The 17,706-nt window shown below is 34.7% G+C and overlaps 1 long non-coding RNA gene across 2 annotated transcripts in view; it reads right to left on the reverse strand.

The window, feature by feature from the left end:
• The window catches only part of LOC128168562 (uncharacterized), a 60,415-nt gene that overhangs the window by 26,005 nt on the left and 16,704 nt on the right, over positions 1-17,706 (reverse strand). For both annotated transcript variants that reach the window (XR_008241405.1, XR_008241406.1), the window contains 2 exons: positions 11,918-12,058; positions 289-389 (listed from right to left, as the gene is read on the reverse strand). This is a non-coding gene — a long non-coding RNA (uncharacterized LOC128168562). The remainder of the gene's footprint in view (positions 1-288; positions 390-11,917; positions 12,059-17,706) is intronic.

The raw sequence follows: 17,706 nt of genomic DNA on the forward strand, positions 1-17,706 counted from the left end.
AGTAGTAAAACGATGTTTTGTGGTAAAAACAGACCGTCCAGATCCGGAACACAGAATTCCGGATAAATGAGAGAAAATAAGTAAACGTATAAAAAAATCTGTTCCCAAATAAAATCGTCCGTAAACTGAAGCGTCCGGTTATCTGGCGTCCGGATATCTGAGGCCCCACTGTATTAACAATTCTAAGGTGTCAACATCCAAGTGCATTAGTACCCTCATTCTAATACTAATCATTTTACTCACCTCAGAATTTGTCAAATTTGACTTTTTCATTAACCTTATAAATACCTTATACATCATTGTGTATGAAACACAAGTCCGGGATTTTGATTTATATCTACGCTGTGCTCATCCGAGTATGAGACTCTCTCTCTCTCTCTCAGCAAGTACTGAAATGAATGTGGAATTACAGTGAGATCAAATGAATTGACTGCTTCTTATTAACTTTAACAAATCAAATACATGGACAATTTGAATAAATGTGTCTGTTATTATGTACTTAAGGTCAGACGACACGTTCCTCGAGAATCTTTTTTGTATCTCCTCGTAATAAAGAGTTCCAACAAAAATTTTTAATTTTATAATTACTTAAAAAATGATCAAAATATACTTGTATTTGGTTAGATGCCTAGATGGTCGAGTGGTTAGAACCGTGGCCGCTCTCTGCCAGAAGCGTAGAGGTTCTAGAGGTCGTGAGTTCAAAGCCCCGCCCCGCCCGAGATACAGTTCTATTTTAGAGAATTTAGCTGTGGTGTAGATGTATTTATTTTCATATCAGCAATTCAAGTGTATTTTCAAGAAGATTATATAGGAAATTGCATATTCTGGTATTTCGCAGAAATGCCTGGTAAGGTACCCTAATTTTTTGCAAGAAAGCTTGTCAAAGTAGTTGTAAACCATTAACAAATTCCTGGAAAAAGTTATCTAAAATTGAGGAACGTGTCGTCTGACCTTAAGGATGAAAAAAATTGAATAAGATTTTTCAATAAGAATGGATTCCATTCAGAATTTAAAACAAGAGGCCCATGGGCCACATCGCTCACCTGAGGAACTATAGGTATGATAAAATCAGCTTAATGGAGTCATAATACAAACTATCTGGACAATGTACAACAATACATGTAGATCCTGTAAAAATATAATCTATTTTCCCCCTGCATATTCTTATGTATATAATCATTAGTCCCTTTTCTAACAGGATGATTTTATAGTCATATCACATGTTGAGTATTGCAGTTCTCAAAAACATCCTTAACAATTGTTTATATATGGGATATAAACCTACATCAAACTCTGAACCTTCTTGTGAGCCGAAGAATTGTCCTGGGGCCAAAGTCTTAACATTTATATAGAATCATCTGGCTGATTAGTGTCTGAGAAGAAGATTTATAAAGATTTACTCTACATATTCCTATGTAAAACTTTGCCCCCCCCCCCCATTGTGGCCCAACCCTACTCCCGGGGGTGTCATTATTTTCCCAACTTTGAAACTACACTACTTGAGGATACTTCCACACAAGTTTCAGCTTTCCTGGCTGATTAGTTTCTGAGAAGAAGATTTTTATAGATTTACTTTACATATTCCTATGTTAAAATTTGACCCCCCATTAAGGCCCCACCCTACACCCGGTAATCATGATTTTCACAACTTTGAATCTACACTACCTGAGGATGTTTCACACAAGTTTCAGCTTTCCTGGCTGATTAGTTTCTGAGAAGAAGATTTTTAAAGATTTACTCTATATATTACTTTGTGAATTTTCGACCTCCAATTGTGGCCCCACCCTACACCCAGGGGTCATGATTTTCCCAACTTTGAATCTACATTACCTGATGATGCTTCCACATAAGTTTCAGCTTTCCTTGCTGATTAGTTTCTGAGAAGAATAGTTTTAAAGATTTACTCTATATATTCCTATGTAAAACTTTGAACCCCCCCCCCCCCCATGGGCCCAACCCTACCCCAGGGGATCATGACTTTCACAACTTTGAATCTACACTACCTAAGGATGTTTCCACACAAGTTTTAGCTTTCCCAGCTGATCAGTTTCTGAGAAGAATATTTTAAAAGATTTACTCTATATATCCCTTTGTTAAACTATGACCCCCCCATTGTGGCCCCACCCTACCCCTGGGGTCATGATTTTCCCAACTTTGAATCTACACTACCTGAGGATGCTTCCACACAAGTTTCAGCTTTCCTGGCTTAATGGTTCTTTAGAAGAAGATTTTTGAAAATGTCTCAAAATTCTCATTAATTTCTGATTATCTCCCCTTTTAACTGGTATTACAGTAGTTTTGTAAAAGAAAGGTTCCACAATTTTGACATTTTATTACAGTTTAGTCATTGCAGTAATAAACAGAGCTGATAAACTGTAAAATTATTAGAAGGTAAAGAGAAGAACTAGGTACGGTCTCCTTAAGAATTGGCACGTTTTTTTTATGGGAAAAAATATATTGCGATTCCGATATGTTGTCCGCATATAATATAAAGAGGAGGTCATAATAACTTGTAATACCATGTTAGAATTGGCCCATTTATGCGCATGCGTAGGAAATGATCCATCAAAGTAATGGCGATATGCCATTTTATGGCCTTTTTACTGGTCAATCTGATGTAAATGAGTTAAATTGATCACCTCGACCTCGTCGCCCGGGATGATTTTCTGTACAAGAAGAATTAATTGCAACGTGTACATGTACTTATCCTGAAAGTTTCGTCCTGGGCGACATTGTCAGAAGGGTTCAAATATCAATTTTAGTTTTAGATAGTCGCTAATCGTAATGCAATTTGGAGTAACCACTTCTCGTATTTCGTCTATTGAAGCAAAAATGAGATCAAATTTCGGTCAAATTTCGGTCAATAATCATCCATTTTTTTTTGTGTAAGAGCATTTTTATCTGTTAATTAACACAATAATAAAAACACAATCCAGATAAAACCGAGCCATTCCGACGGAGGGGATGCCATTTTGGTTGTTATGGATGCTGTAAACAATGTTAATCACAACTAGAACTGTCCTAATGGGACTAATACCCCCGCTAGGCTAATTTCAAATGGGACAAATAATTGAATTGAATAATAATTAAGGTTTGGAACACATAAAAAAAAAAATTCTAGAATTGTAAAAAAAAAAAAAATAGTTAACAAAGAAAAATCAAAATTGTCAGAATTTCACTGTAAATACATATCTATAACAGTAATACATTTACAAATGTATGTATTTGATGATGTATTTTTTTAATTTAATTGATTTAAAGAAAAACCAACAAAATGACAAAAACCCCTCCCTTTGCAGTGAATAGAAATACCGGTAGCCAAGCAATGCTCTTCTGTTGATAAAACTTTCAATATCTTTCTTATAAGAGTCTTGACAGATGCAATTAGTTGTTTCAAATTTTCCTCACTTTCTCCTATGGCACAATTGAACTCCATATCAGAAAATTGATCCCATAGGACTATGATTTTCTTTGATGAGCTTGTTAAATTTAATAAACTCCCAAAACATTACCATAATTACCATACTATGTAAAAATATGTAAAAAAGAAAATTTAATATTACTAACAATTTTAAATTGCCAAAACACTACAATCATATCAGTAATTTTGAATTTCATTTAAATTAATGCCCAATAGGGTCACTTCATCAAATTACTTGACAAATAAATTTAAACAACCTCTAAAAATAGTTTAACTTCTTTATTAATAATTATATTATTTATTTCCTTATAATGATAGACCTTTTGGTTTACATGAAACAGTTTTAAAATAGCCCCAAAACCATCACCCATTTTACAGATTATCAATTTCCCCTAAACACATGCTCCATCTGAACCATGGCTCAGATAATGGCTCCCTTGGGACAAATGAATTCAGCCACACTTGTCTTTGATGTTCTCATTAGCTCCTAAGAATTTATCATTGACAAACAAAAACTTTGCATTATCAGTTGATAGAATACTTAAAAAAAATAATTTTTTTTTATTAATTAAGACATAAAGACAAAAAACTCCATCTGGATGTATTTATATAAATATATTTTAGAGTGTTTTCTATTAATTAATTAATAAAATCTGTAAGGATTACCTCCCTTACTTTTCAACATTAGTGTACAATATATAGAATAAGGAAAATGAAAAATGTCATAAAATCATTAAATCTTGTCTGATCTTAAAAACAATTGCAGGTGCACATCTTCAGATGGTGTTCAACATATGTACAAATTTTCAAACTGTTCCATGCAGTAATAAAAAATTCTATAGGGGGGACAAAGTTGCGTCTACAGACAGACGGACAGACGGACAGACAGACAGACGGACAGACGGACAGGGTGAAACCAATATACCCCCCTAAACTTCGTTTGCGGGGGTATAAAAATGTTGAATGTCTTTTATGAACGGGGGAGGGGGGGTGTACTAGAATATAGAGCTGATGGGCATTATTAAACTTAAATATTTAAGCATACGATTCATTTTACTGATAAAAAAAAAATGATTATAAACGAATAATTGAATATATCAATATATATAAGTATTCAGGGTCTTCAGCATACCCTAGGTACATGTATAAGTTCTGCATACCAGCCCATTTTTTTTAAGTAACTTAAAGATATGGATTTTCAGCATGGGTTTAACTTAAAAATGACCCCCCTCCCCTCCAAAAAAAAAAATTCAGCTTTTTTAAATTTTACTTATTCTTTGTGAAAATAAAAGTCAGGGCAGAATTCAAACTCATGACCTGCAGGTTGGTAGATGGAAGCCATGTTGTGATGTACTTAAGCTGTCATAAAAATCATTCACAGGGTGTTGAGGATCCTTAGTTAAATCATATCTAATATCTCTTCATGTATATTTGAAAAAAAATCAGAAATCAAATGTGTGTGATTAATACTAAGCTTATTAATATCACCTTTTGTTTTTTAAGGATGGATGAGAAACAATCTAGATGTGTGCTTTGAAATAGAAAGGCCCCTCCTGATGAAAGACGCCCAGCTAGTACATTTCTGTTAATATTATGCAAACATTTTTCCTTAAATGTTAAGTTCAAACAGATGTTCTCTGTAACAAGTGTCGTCATAAGTGTCGGAAAGTCAAAGATTCAGTGACAAGGGAATCTATGTTCCCGAGAATAGCTCCCCAAGAGGAAACAGAGGATCCAACATTTGCGTCACCCAAGCAGAAGCGTCCAAAACATGCATTCCCAAGTCCCCCATCTGTACCCTTGCCTTTTCCATCATCACCACAGAGCCATGGTTACTGCTTTGTTTGCAAGACACCAGGACCAAAGCTTGTGACTGTTTCCCATCATGTTCGGCTGTTAGTGTTTATAAGGAGAGAAATCATCATTCCATCTGGAGCAAGATGCTGTGTGCAACATCGGGAAAATGGTTGATGCCGCTATGCAGCAGATCAGGACCAATGAAAGCACAACGCTCAACAAAACATTCATCCTCAGTCTCATAAAGGTATCAACAATTTGCATGAAATCAAGATACATAATAATGTAAAACTAAAGTAATGATTAATGTTGATGAAGAGGAGAATTGTGATAGTGTTGATGACAACAATGATGATGTAGCATGTAAACGATGATAATAATTTCATTTTTTAGGACTTGCGAGAGAAGGCATTCCAACAGTCAAGGCTTGACTTTGATGATGAAAGCTGTATGAATGACGATGAGTATAGAGTGCTGACAGGATTTTCTCAACAGGAATTTCACGACATTGTATTGTCAGTTACCAGCATCAACTCAACTAGAAATCGGAGCAAGAGGACATGTATTGCCATCCTCCTGATGAAACTTAGATCAGCTCTTTCTAACAAATTGCTTGCTGTTTTGTTTCATAGGACTAAATTTCAAGTAAGAATTTTATAATTGATCAATATGAAAATAAAAAAATTTTAACATATTTTTACTTATGTTTTTTTTTATTATCTGATAAAGGAGATTTTCATTAATTAAATATGATGTATTCCAGGTTCGCCGAGCTATAGTTTCTGCATGAACATCACTTATGAGAGACTTTGTGCCACACAATCTTGGATTTAACCACATAACATGTGAGGAGGTGATCCAGAACCACACCCGACAACTGGCCAGAAATCTCATGACTAAAGACGTTACATCAAATCCAGCAATTTTGGTTCTCGATTGAACATATGTGTACATACAGAAAAGTTCAAATTTTGCTTTTGCTCATAGATCATATAGCATTCACAAACATAGGCCTCTTGTGAAACCCATGATTGTGGTGACAGCGACTGGGTACATTGTGTCAGTTCTTGGCCCCTATCTAGCAGACAGTAAGAACAATGACGCCAGCATACTGAGGCACATGATTTACCATAATGCTGAGGAACTCAGGAACTGGCTTCAAGAGGAGGATGTGTTTGTAGTGGACCGTGGCTTCAGTGAGAGATGCCCAAGATGTTCTGGAAGATGTTGGGATAAAGTTAGAGATGCCAGCATTTATGAAACTGGGATAGAAGCTGCTCTCAACTCTTGATTCTAACTTATCAAGAGTAGTGACAAAGGTAACTTGTAATACCGTAATGTCGCATGTATAACACACACTTTTTTTCAGCCAAAATTTGATCAAAAGGTGGGGTGCATGTTGTACATAGGACTAAAATTTTACCCCATTTTTCAAGCCGTGATTCTTGATACCACAAGAGTAGTGACTGCCGATATAGTGTGTAATGCAAGTTGTATGGATGTATACTAAATTTACTGCATCAGAAATACCTTATTCTTAGTTTTATTTCCATGTATTAAAATATTTATACTCTCTCAACACTATTTCTAGCATCAAAAATATTGAAATATCGCCAGTGCATTCGCCATTACGTAAACAGTCACCTGTTGACTCGGCGCGTGGTCAATGTTTGTTAAACAATTTCCGGTGTCAGAAGCATGCACCTGTCTTGTGTCGAACTTCACAGGGTGTTTTCAAGTGCATGAAGATTAGCGATTATTCTGATTTTGTTAAACTTGATTACTTCGTGTCCAGTTATGCAGTTAAACGTTATTGCTTTACATAGACACTGTTAAAAATACATCGATCATGTGTACGACTTGATAACGACGATATACGACATATATACGTTTCTTCAGAATGATTATTTAACAACAATCAATGAGACAGTTTGACTATAATTAATCAATTAAATCATTTCTTTTGATGTTGTTTTGGTTTATATCTGCAAACATTATTACTTTTAAGCACTAAGCTCAGTTGCTGGTATTCTCTACGTAATATGATGATCTTCAACTTCTCCACTCTCTTTACGAAGAGTCTAATGGTATTTGATACCGCCCATGTAAATCATGCCATCCTTTTTAAGTAAAATATAGTAACTTTGACTATAATGTCGCTTGGACCATGTTCCGATCACGAAATTACAATAATTGCTATGCTATGTCACGATCACAAAATTAAAGAGATTGCGCATGGATTATAAAATTATTATGAAACAATGACAGTTTGGGGGGAAATGGCGGCCGTTGATTTTGCCATTTTTTGGGTGCGTGTTATACATAGGACCTGGTGTTTTTTCGCCAATTTTTCGTCAATTTTGGGGGGTGCATATTATACATGAGTGTTTATTATACACGATACATTACGGTAGTACTTATTATTTTTTAGAAATAATATACCTATGTAATTATACTATTGAGTTAATTTCAAAATATTTATTAATCTTCATGAACACAGGTAATTCAAACTGAATTGTGAATGTACATCTGATTGTTGAATATTTGAAGATTATTTTATACATGTATTTCTCACTCTTCAGGTGCGATGGGTAGTTGAAGCATGTAATGGACGCCTGAAACAGTGGCAGTATTTGTCCAAGACCTTGCCAAACTCCCAGATTCCATTCATTGGTGACTATGTTATAATAGTTGCAGCGCTCTGTAACAAGTATAGGCCTCCAATTAGTAGATCATCAGAAGAGGATGAACAAGCTGCTGCCAAAATGCTCCATCTTTCACAGAGAGCAAATACACTACAGGTACTTTTTATGTTTGTTAAATATATATATATATATATTTACATTTGCCAGTGTCTTTGCCTGGGATAACTCTACGCATCGATTTTATACTATATAACCCACAACTTCAAATGACACCAAATTGAGGCGCTAGCCAGGTTTGCTTATTTATATTTAAATATTTGATCGTATAATGGTTTAAAATTATATAAATATAAGTAACAAGATATCTGTGAGCCAATGCTCACTAGTGACACCCCCGCTCTGATGTGAATATGCAAAATAAGCAAAGTCAACATTTAACAGAAAGCTGGCATCCGATTGGTACAGAAATATATCCCACAATATGGAATGCCTAAACAAATAGTGTGTTATAAAAATAAAAAAATAAACAAAGTCATTATTTAACAGGAAGTTGACGTCCGATTGATACATAGAGGATATCTATATTGTGTGATTTTATATTTGCTTTATCCAACGAGTTGAAATTGTGTATATATTCGTGAGGCTTGCCGAGCGAATATAACCATTTCAACGAGTTGGATAAAGCAAATATAAAATCACACAATCATAGATATTCTATTTATCTCATACAATTTAATTTATATCATGAAGCTTTTGAGACAGTCCCCTATATATGACCCGAATTGAATTTTCAAAGATTAAAAGCGATGATGCAATGTCGTGTTATCAATTATTGTTACCTTGCGCAATACAATTTAGTACGTCATATCTGAGATAAATTCTAACTCTTTTAATGTAAAGTTTCACTGAAATAAGCCTTGAAATAATTTTTTAGCTCTGAATAATTTTTCTTAGAGCTTATTCACTTGATTAAATGGAAATACTGATCAGTCAGAAGACTTGAATATTGTTGACATACACGAAGTTGCGAATGCTCGTTAGTTTGAATTGACTCGAACGAGGAACCTTTGTTGAGGCTTTATAAAACAAACACTAGCCTTATTATTAGAAATTGACAAAAGTGAATAATTCCTTTGAAACATTATTTCGGTAAGTTCTTGATAAACACAACCAGAGCGCTCTGTTTTTATCGCGTCTTTAGGATGGACACTTTGATAGATAACGTGATTTGCAGTTTTATAAACTTCCCAAAGCAAATTGAAAGTTGGAAGGGGGCTAAACTTATCAAAAATCTTGAAAAGCACAGAAAAAAGGGTCTTGTAGTAAAGATTATCTGTAACTTTGCAAAAAAAGTGGGGGGTAACCCCCCCCGCACAATATCCCCCCGTTTCCGACGCCTATGCTACGCAATTATCAGATTATGTGTTTTCCTTCATATTTTTAAGTTAAATCTTTCACAAAATCCATTTTAAATCAATTTTTGTTATATATATGCTGTAGTTATGTTGAAAGTACTAGCAACTCTCCGAAAATAGGTCACTGAAGCGTTGAAGCGAGGGGTAGTGTCAAAAATAGTTCGGACTGGAAGTATTTGATATAGCATCACCCGTGTGATATAGCAAAGGTTTATCACACGGGTAATATACACCACACGTATGAGATAAAAAAGATATATCCCACAATATGGCATGCCAAAACAAATAGTGTGTTAAAATTTCAAGCATCTGCGATAAATAGTTGCTGAGAAATCTCTGACGGAAATTTGTTTGAAAATTTTGGCTAAAAATAAACAAAGTCTTCATTTAACAGGAAGTTGACACCCGATTGGTACAAAAATACATCCCACAATAAAGCATGCCTATACAAATACTGTGTAAAAATTTAAAGCACCTGCAATAAACAGTTGCTGAGAAATCTTTGACAAAAATTTGTTTGAAAATTTTGGTTAAAAAATAAGCTAAGTCGTCATTTAACAGGAAGTTGACGTCCGATTGATACAAAAATATATTCCACAAAATGGCATGCCAAAACATATCGTGTGTTAAAATTCTAAGCATCTGCGATAAATAGTTACTGAGAAATTTTGACGGAAATTTGTTTGAAAATTTTGGCTAAAAATAAACGAAGTACTCATTAAACAGGAAGTTGACGTCTGATTGGTACAAAAATACATCCCATGATTAAGCATGCCTATACAAATACTGTGTAAAAATTTCAAGCATCTGCGATAAACAGTTGCTGAGAAATCTTTGACAAAAATTTGTTTGAAAATTTTGGATAAAAAATAAGCAAAGTCGTCATTTAACAGGAAGTTGACGTCCGATTAGTACAAAAATATATCCCACGATATGGCATGCCTTAACAAACACTGTGTAAAAATTTCAAGCATCTGCGATAAATAGTTGCTGAGATAAATGCGACAGAAATTTTTGTTACGGATGGACAGACAGACAGACAGACGGACGGACAGACAGACGGACGGACACACAAGGGTAAAACAGTATACCCCCGCTCCTTCGGAGCGGGGGTATAATAAGGGATCATTCTTTGAATATTATGAGGTGATAATTTGGTCAGGGCATGATCAAATCTATCATAAAGCCCTTCGGGCCTAATTGGATTTGATCATGCCCAGACCGAAATTATCACCTCATAATACTCAAAGAATGATTCCTTAATATTCCTTGAATAATTTCGTCCATGTAATGACATGCTTAAATCTAGATGTAGGACAAATTCTGACTTTTGTCATATATATAATTAGGTTTTTTTTTACAGGAACGTGTTGAAGGTGAGGGACTGGATAGAAGAGGAATGCGTTGGTCAAAAGTGGATGTGGAGAATGTAGCTCCAGATTTTCCATGCTATGATGAAAGTGAACTGCGCCAACTTACGCTCGGGGTATATCAGCTGCGCATGGCCCTCTCCTATGCTCAGGAACACACTGACGCAGAAGGTGGATTTGAAATCCTCATCAATGACAAGATTCCTGGATTGTTATGCGCCAAATTTTAAAGCAGACATATATCCGAAAAACAGTACAGATGCTGGGTCAGTTTCTGTGATGGAGTGGTTGATGGATGGTTTTGCAAATGTAAAGCTGGCACCAGAGTTGTTGGGATGTGTGGCCATGTTACCAATGTTATCTAGTATCTCTCTTTTGGACGATATCAGAATTCACTAAAGGGGGTTCGAAACTGGACTGCATCACTGGAAGACGCCTCTAACATCCCTGCCATCATTCATGAATCGGACAGTGATGAAGATGAGAATTGTGTTGAGGAGTGAGAGAAGAAAGAGGAAAGTAAGAAAGAAGTTGTTTTGTGTACGAGAGCAGAGAGAGAGAGAGAGAGAGAGAGAGAGAGAGAGAGAGAGAGAATACATGGTTGGAATTGGTTTGCCTTTGATTTGAACTTTTGTTACCAGGGTAGTTGTCATTATTTGTGAATTTAAGTGCTACATGTATAATGTATTTGTTATTCAATTTCCTTGTTCAATAAACTTGTTTTCTTCATTTTAGTGTCTTTCTTTGATTTTTTTAATTTTGATAGAAAATAAAATCTCATCATTTTTTAATATTAGTATTTATAACAATGAAAAAAATCTTGAAAGAAAAAAATCAAGCGCAAAAAGGTCATATGCAATAAACGTATTAAGCCTAGTTAGTGGTTTTATGTTTTAGTTCAAATATACTTTTTTATAATCAAATATCCATACCATAAAATATGAAATAAGATATTATTTTTACTGTAAATGACTTTAAATTCTAGCTTAATGTGCTTTGTCAGGCAAAAATCTGCATTCCTGCGATATGACAAAGGCAACTTAACATGCAATTTTCATGGAATTCAAATCTATATTCTATAAAGTAGAGATGTCCATTAAACATCTGATGCATTTTCATCAAATTTCATAACTGTTTTGGATTTCAACCAAAACATTACCTAGTTCTTCCTTGACAAAGTCACAAACCTAAAAAGGTAATTATTCTGGTTTGAGACCACAAATATGCCTCACAGTAAAATGACAAAGAATAATATTGTAATAATTTTACCTGCATCATAAAGAAAAATGCCTATCATGATGGATCAGATGGTTAGGGACTCTCTGTCAGCATAATAAAGGGACAAAATGACCTCATTGCCCTGGTGCCTCCACCTCCCAAGACAAAGGCAGCAAACAAATGAAAATCCTCCTAAGTGCACAAATGAGAGAAATTCAGTGTTACAACTCATGCATTATCGATACATCAATTTGGTATAGTACACAAATGCATTTTCAATTAAGGCAGTAACGTTAGCATTCGGCTTCATAGCTCCGGGCCTACGGCCCTAATTTTGATCAGCAATGAGGGACCTCTTGAATAAAAGCTCATCAAATTGTTTCTCTCCCATTAAAATCTCATGTTTAAAGTCAGATTCGTTTTCCATCAAAATGGGTCTATATTGCAAAACTCCTATAATAAAATTAAACGTAATAATTTTTACAGTTTTGGAAAGGGTGTATATCAAACAATTCCAATTCTTTCCTTCAAATAACTTTGAATCTACACTTCCACACAAGTTTCAGCGTTCCTAGCTAATTAGCTTCCGAGAAGAAGATTTTTAAAGACATACTCTATATATTCCTATGTTAAAATTCAACCCCCCAATAAGGCCCTACCCTACCCCTGGGGATCATGATTTTCACATCTTTGAATCTGCATTACCTGAAGATGCTTCCACACAAGTTTCAGCTTTCCTGAGTACTTAGTTTCTGAGAAGAAGATTTTTAAAGATTTAAAGGTTAACTCTATTATATTCGTATGTAAAATTGGAACCCCCCACCCCCCCCCCCCCCATTGTGGCCCTACTCTTGCCCCCAGGGATCATGATTTTCACAACTTTGAATTTACACTACCTGAAGATGCTTCCAAACAAGTTTCAGCTTTCCTGCCTTATTAGTTTCTGGGAAGAAGATTTTTAAAGATTTACTCTATATATTCCTATGTAAAATTCAACCCCCATTGTGGCCCCACCCTAGCCCTAGGGGTCAAAATTTTCACAACTTCAAATCTACATTACCAGAGAATGCTTCCACATAAGTTTCAACTCTCCTAGCCAATTAGTTTCTGAGAAGATTTTTAAAGATTTACTCTATATATTCCTCTGTAAAACATAGGTAATCATAGATTACTAAGCTCACCGAGACGGAGCATCACCCTTATGAGACATCACCTTCATAAGACCACCTTTATCATTTTATATGAAAATCATACTTTATGATCTTGGATATTCATGGATTCTGTTTTGACAAAATATCGTATATCATCTGATAAATTTTTTTATGATAATCATATGTTCATATGTTAATCAATACAATGATATAAAATTAAATATTGCATCATGTCATATTTCTAATATAATATATATCATATAATAAATAAAATACCGTAATAAACAATAATGAGATTTGATATTGTAACGTATGATATGACATTGTATTGTGTTATACCTTATTGTATTTGATCACATAATACAATATCATAAAATATAATACAATATAGTATCATATTACAATATCATATTACATAATACATCATAACACTGAAACATGATATTATATTGTATAATATAGAATGATATTGTATTGAATGACACTGAAACATATTTAATACATTATATGATATTATATCATATAATACAATATAATTTGATTCCAACATTGTATCTTATCAAATGATACAATATTATGTGATATGGTAAAATATTATAAAATACATTATTATATTATACGTATTGCATCATATGACACAATAAAATATATTACAATATCATATAATACAATTTCATGTGATATGATAATATATCATATAAACCAATATCATATCATACAATATCGTATAATACAATATAATATAATATTACAATATCATATAATACAATTTCATGTGATATAATTCTATATTACTGAAACCAATATCATATTATACAATATTGTATGATACAATATTATAGAATATACAATATTGTATCATAGGATACAATATAATATTTTGCAATATCTTATGTAATTGTATCATGTGATAAAAATAATAAATTAAAAATACAATATAATATTATACAATATTGTATCACAATATACAATACTATACATAACAATATCATGATACATAATCATATCATAAAATATCAAAAAAATTGATACAATATCATATCGTATCGTATAACTTTTTACAATATAACATATGATATCATATTGTATCATATCAAACAATATTGTTTCATATCATACAATACTTTATCATAGGAATCATGTTATATCATTTATCAACAAACACATCTATCTATCGAGGTGGTTTGATTGAGGTAGGAGATTTCTTTAGCATCCTTGATAACGGAGATCAGGCTCTGCTTCTGAAGCAACCTCTGCATTTAATTTATAATAAAGTTAAATCAACTATGCAAGCTATCATCTATAAAACATGTGACCTGTTCCAAAAAACTAAACCTCATCCAGCATCCGAAACCTATGGCTCAGATTCAGCATTCAAGCCCATCAGGTGCATTTGTATCATAAGACGCATCATCCATGCAATTTTGGTGAAGTTTGGACCAGTAATAACTAAGATATCATCATCAGAGGGCACTAGCAATTAAAACCTTAACTTCCTCCAGCATCCGCAACCTATGGCTCAGATTCAGCATCCATGCCTGTCAGGTGCATCTGTATCATAAGACACACCATCCATTCAAGTTTGGTGAAGTTACGACCAGTAATAACTAAGATTTATTTTTTAGCATCCTTGATAATGGAGATCAAGCTCTGCATCTGAAGCTACCTCTGCGATTCATTCATATTACAGTTAAATCAACTATAATGCAAGTTTGAAATAGTACTATCATCTATTAAACATGTGACCTGTTCCTAAAAACTTAAATTTATCCAGCATCCGAAACCAGACTATGCATTCAAGCCTGTCAAGTGCATCAGTATCATAAGACACACCATCCATGGAAGTCTGGTGAAGTAAGGACAAGTAATAACTAAGTTATCATCATCAGAGGGCACCTGTTTCAAAAACTTTATCTAACCAGCTCTTAAAACCTTAACCTCTTCCAGCATCCGAAACCTATTGCTCAGATTCAGCATTCAAGCTTGTCAGGTGCATCAGTATCATAAGACGCATCATCCATACAAGTTTGGTGAAGTTAGGACCAGTAGTAACTAAGATATAATCATCAGAGGGCACCTGCAACAAAAACTTAACCAGCTCTAAAAACCTTAACCTCTTCCAGCATCCGAAACCTATTGCTCAGATTCAGCATTCAAGCTTGTCAGGTGCATCAGTATCATAAGACACACCATCCATGGAAGTCTGGTGAAGTAAGGACAAGTAATAACTAAGTTATCATCATCAGAGGGCACCTGTTTCAAAAACTTTATCTTACCAGCTCTTAAAACCTTAACCTCCTCCAGCATCCGAAACCTATTGCTCAGATTCAGCATTCAAACTTGTCAGGTGCATCAGTATCATAAGACGCACCATCCATACAAGTTTGGTGAAGTTAGGACCAGTAGTAACTAAGATATAATCATCAGAGAGCACCTGCAACAAAAACTTAACCAGCTCTAAAAACCTTAACCTCTTCCAGCATCCGAAACCTATTGCTCAGATTCAGCATTCAAGCTTGTCAGGTGCATCAGTATCATAAGACACACCATCCATACAAGTTTGGTGAAGTTAGGACCAGTAGTAACTTAGATATTGCTATCAATGGGTACCCGCAACAAAAACTTTAACCTGCTCCAAAAACCTTAACCTCCTCCAGCATCCGAAACCTATAGCTCAGATTCAGCACTCAAGCCTGTCTGGTGCATCAGTATCATAAGGCACACCATCTATGCAAGTTTGGTGAAGTACAGACCAGCAGTAACTAAGATACTGCTATCAAAGGGCACCTGCAACAAAAACTTTAACCTGGTCCAACAACATTAACCTCCTCCAGCATCTGAAATTTAGGACCCAGATTCAGCATCCAAGTCTTCAAGTCCATAGGTAGGTCCAGATGCATCATCCATGCAAGTTTGGTGAAGATAGGACAAGCAATAGCTTAGATACAGGACCTGCAACAAAAACTTTAACCAGGTCCGGACGCCGACGCCGACGCCACCGCCGACGCCGACGCCGAGGGTATAGCATAAGCTCTCCTTGACTTCGTCTCGGTGAGCTAAAAATGACCCCCAACTGTGGCCCCATCCTTCCCCTGAGGGTCATGATTTTCATAACTTTGAATCTACTCTACCTGAGGATACTTCCACACAAGTTTCAATTTTCCTGGCGAAATGGTTCTTGAGAAGAAGATTTTTAAAAATTTTAAACAATTTTCAAATTTTTTTAATTAACTCCCCTTGAAAAATGGTGTGGTCCCTAATTTTCACAACTTTGCATATCCTTTGCCTAAGGATGCTTTCTGCCAAGTTTGTCAAAAATGCAAAAAGTTTAAGGACAGACAGACGACAGACAAAATGTGATCAGAGGAGCTCACTTGAGCTTTGAGCTCAGGTGAGCTGATAACAAAAACTAATAGTCATATTTTGACTATACACACAATGGTAAGAGAAGAGATGGTGGGTTAGGTGTGACCTGTGGATACATCTTTCATTGAAATTTCTGAGCAGATAAAATAAAACAAGTGAAAAGCTGTCAATGTGACAGCAAACCAGGTTTTCCTTTATGTGAACTGTATCCATAATCCATGTCAACCCTGTATTGATAAACATTACCTACCGTATCCAGTGAAATGGAGTACCCAATTATGCAATATTTTGCCAAAAAATGACTAAGTTCAAAAGCTGGTATTTTTTTCATAAATTATCAGAAATCAAAACCTAGCAATATGCACACCCTCTGATATATGTACAATTGATCTGCAAATCTTGAAAACTGTAGGAGGAGTTATCCGTACAATGAGGGTACCACTTTTGCAGCCGCCCGCCCGTCAGCCCACCCACCCACCTGCATGCTATTTTCACTATTTTGATAACCAGATTTTTCCGTTGGAAAACCAAGTTAACAAATACATACCTTCCCCCCCCCCTTTCCCAGCCAAAACCCTTGCCTTACATGCAGAGGACAAGAAATATTAAATATTAAAGATGACATGAAATTTTTTTCCTAAGCATGCAGTTACAGACCCTGAAACGTGCTAATTCGTGCTAACCAGTTGCACGGTTCGGTTCGTTATGCTTTTTGAACGGTACGGTTCGCTTTGTGAACAGTATGGTTCATTTTGTGAACGGTACGGTACGCTTTGTGAACAGAACGGTTCGCTTCTTGCACTGTACGCTTTGTTAAAAATAGCTGCACGCTTTGTGAACAGTTTGTGCGCTTTATTTATGAGGTAGGCGTGGCCTAAACACTTTGATTTTTCTTGATAAAATTTTGCTTAGTTTTTGCTCGATCTACTTCAGCAAGGTGGTAATTATGACATATGATAATGATTTTTTTTGTTTATTATGTGATATATTACAAATGTATTTCAATCTTAGACTATTTAAAATCAGAACTTCCCTCCGTTCCCCTGTTTTTGATACGTTTCGGGAAACATATACTCGGTGACAACCGAGAAGCAAAAGTAATTTCTATTTTTGATTTGTCTGTTATTATTTAATAATATTTAATTTTAGATAAATGTAATCATTAAGATAGATGTAAAGAACTGTTTGACTTTAATCCAACATATTTTTGTTAATTCAGTGAGTTGTCAATAATTTTACAAAGCATCTTAAGTTTTTATTTCTGTACATGTACTTGAAGTGAAGTCATTAAATATTTCTAATCAATTTAAAATTGCTTTGAAA

This window comes from Crassostrea angulata, unplaced genomic scaffold (genome assembly GCF_025612915.1).
Source record: "Crassostrea angulata isolate pt1a10 unplaced genomic scaffold, ASM2561291v2 HiC_scaffold_14, whole genome shotgun sequence".
Taxonomy (NCBI): Eukaryota; Metazoa; Mollusca; class Bivalvia; order Ostreida; family Ostreidae; genus Magallana; species Magallana angulata.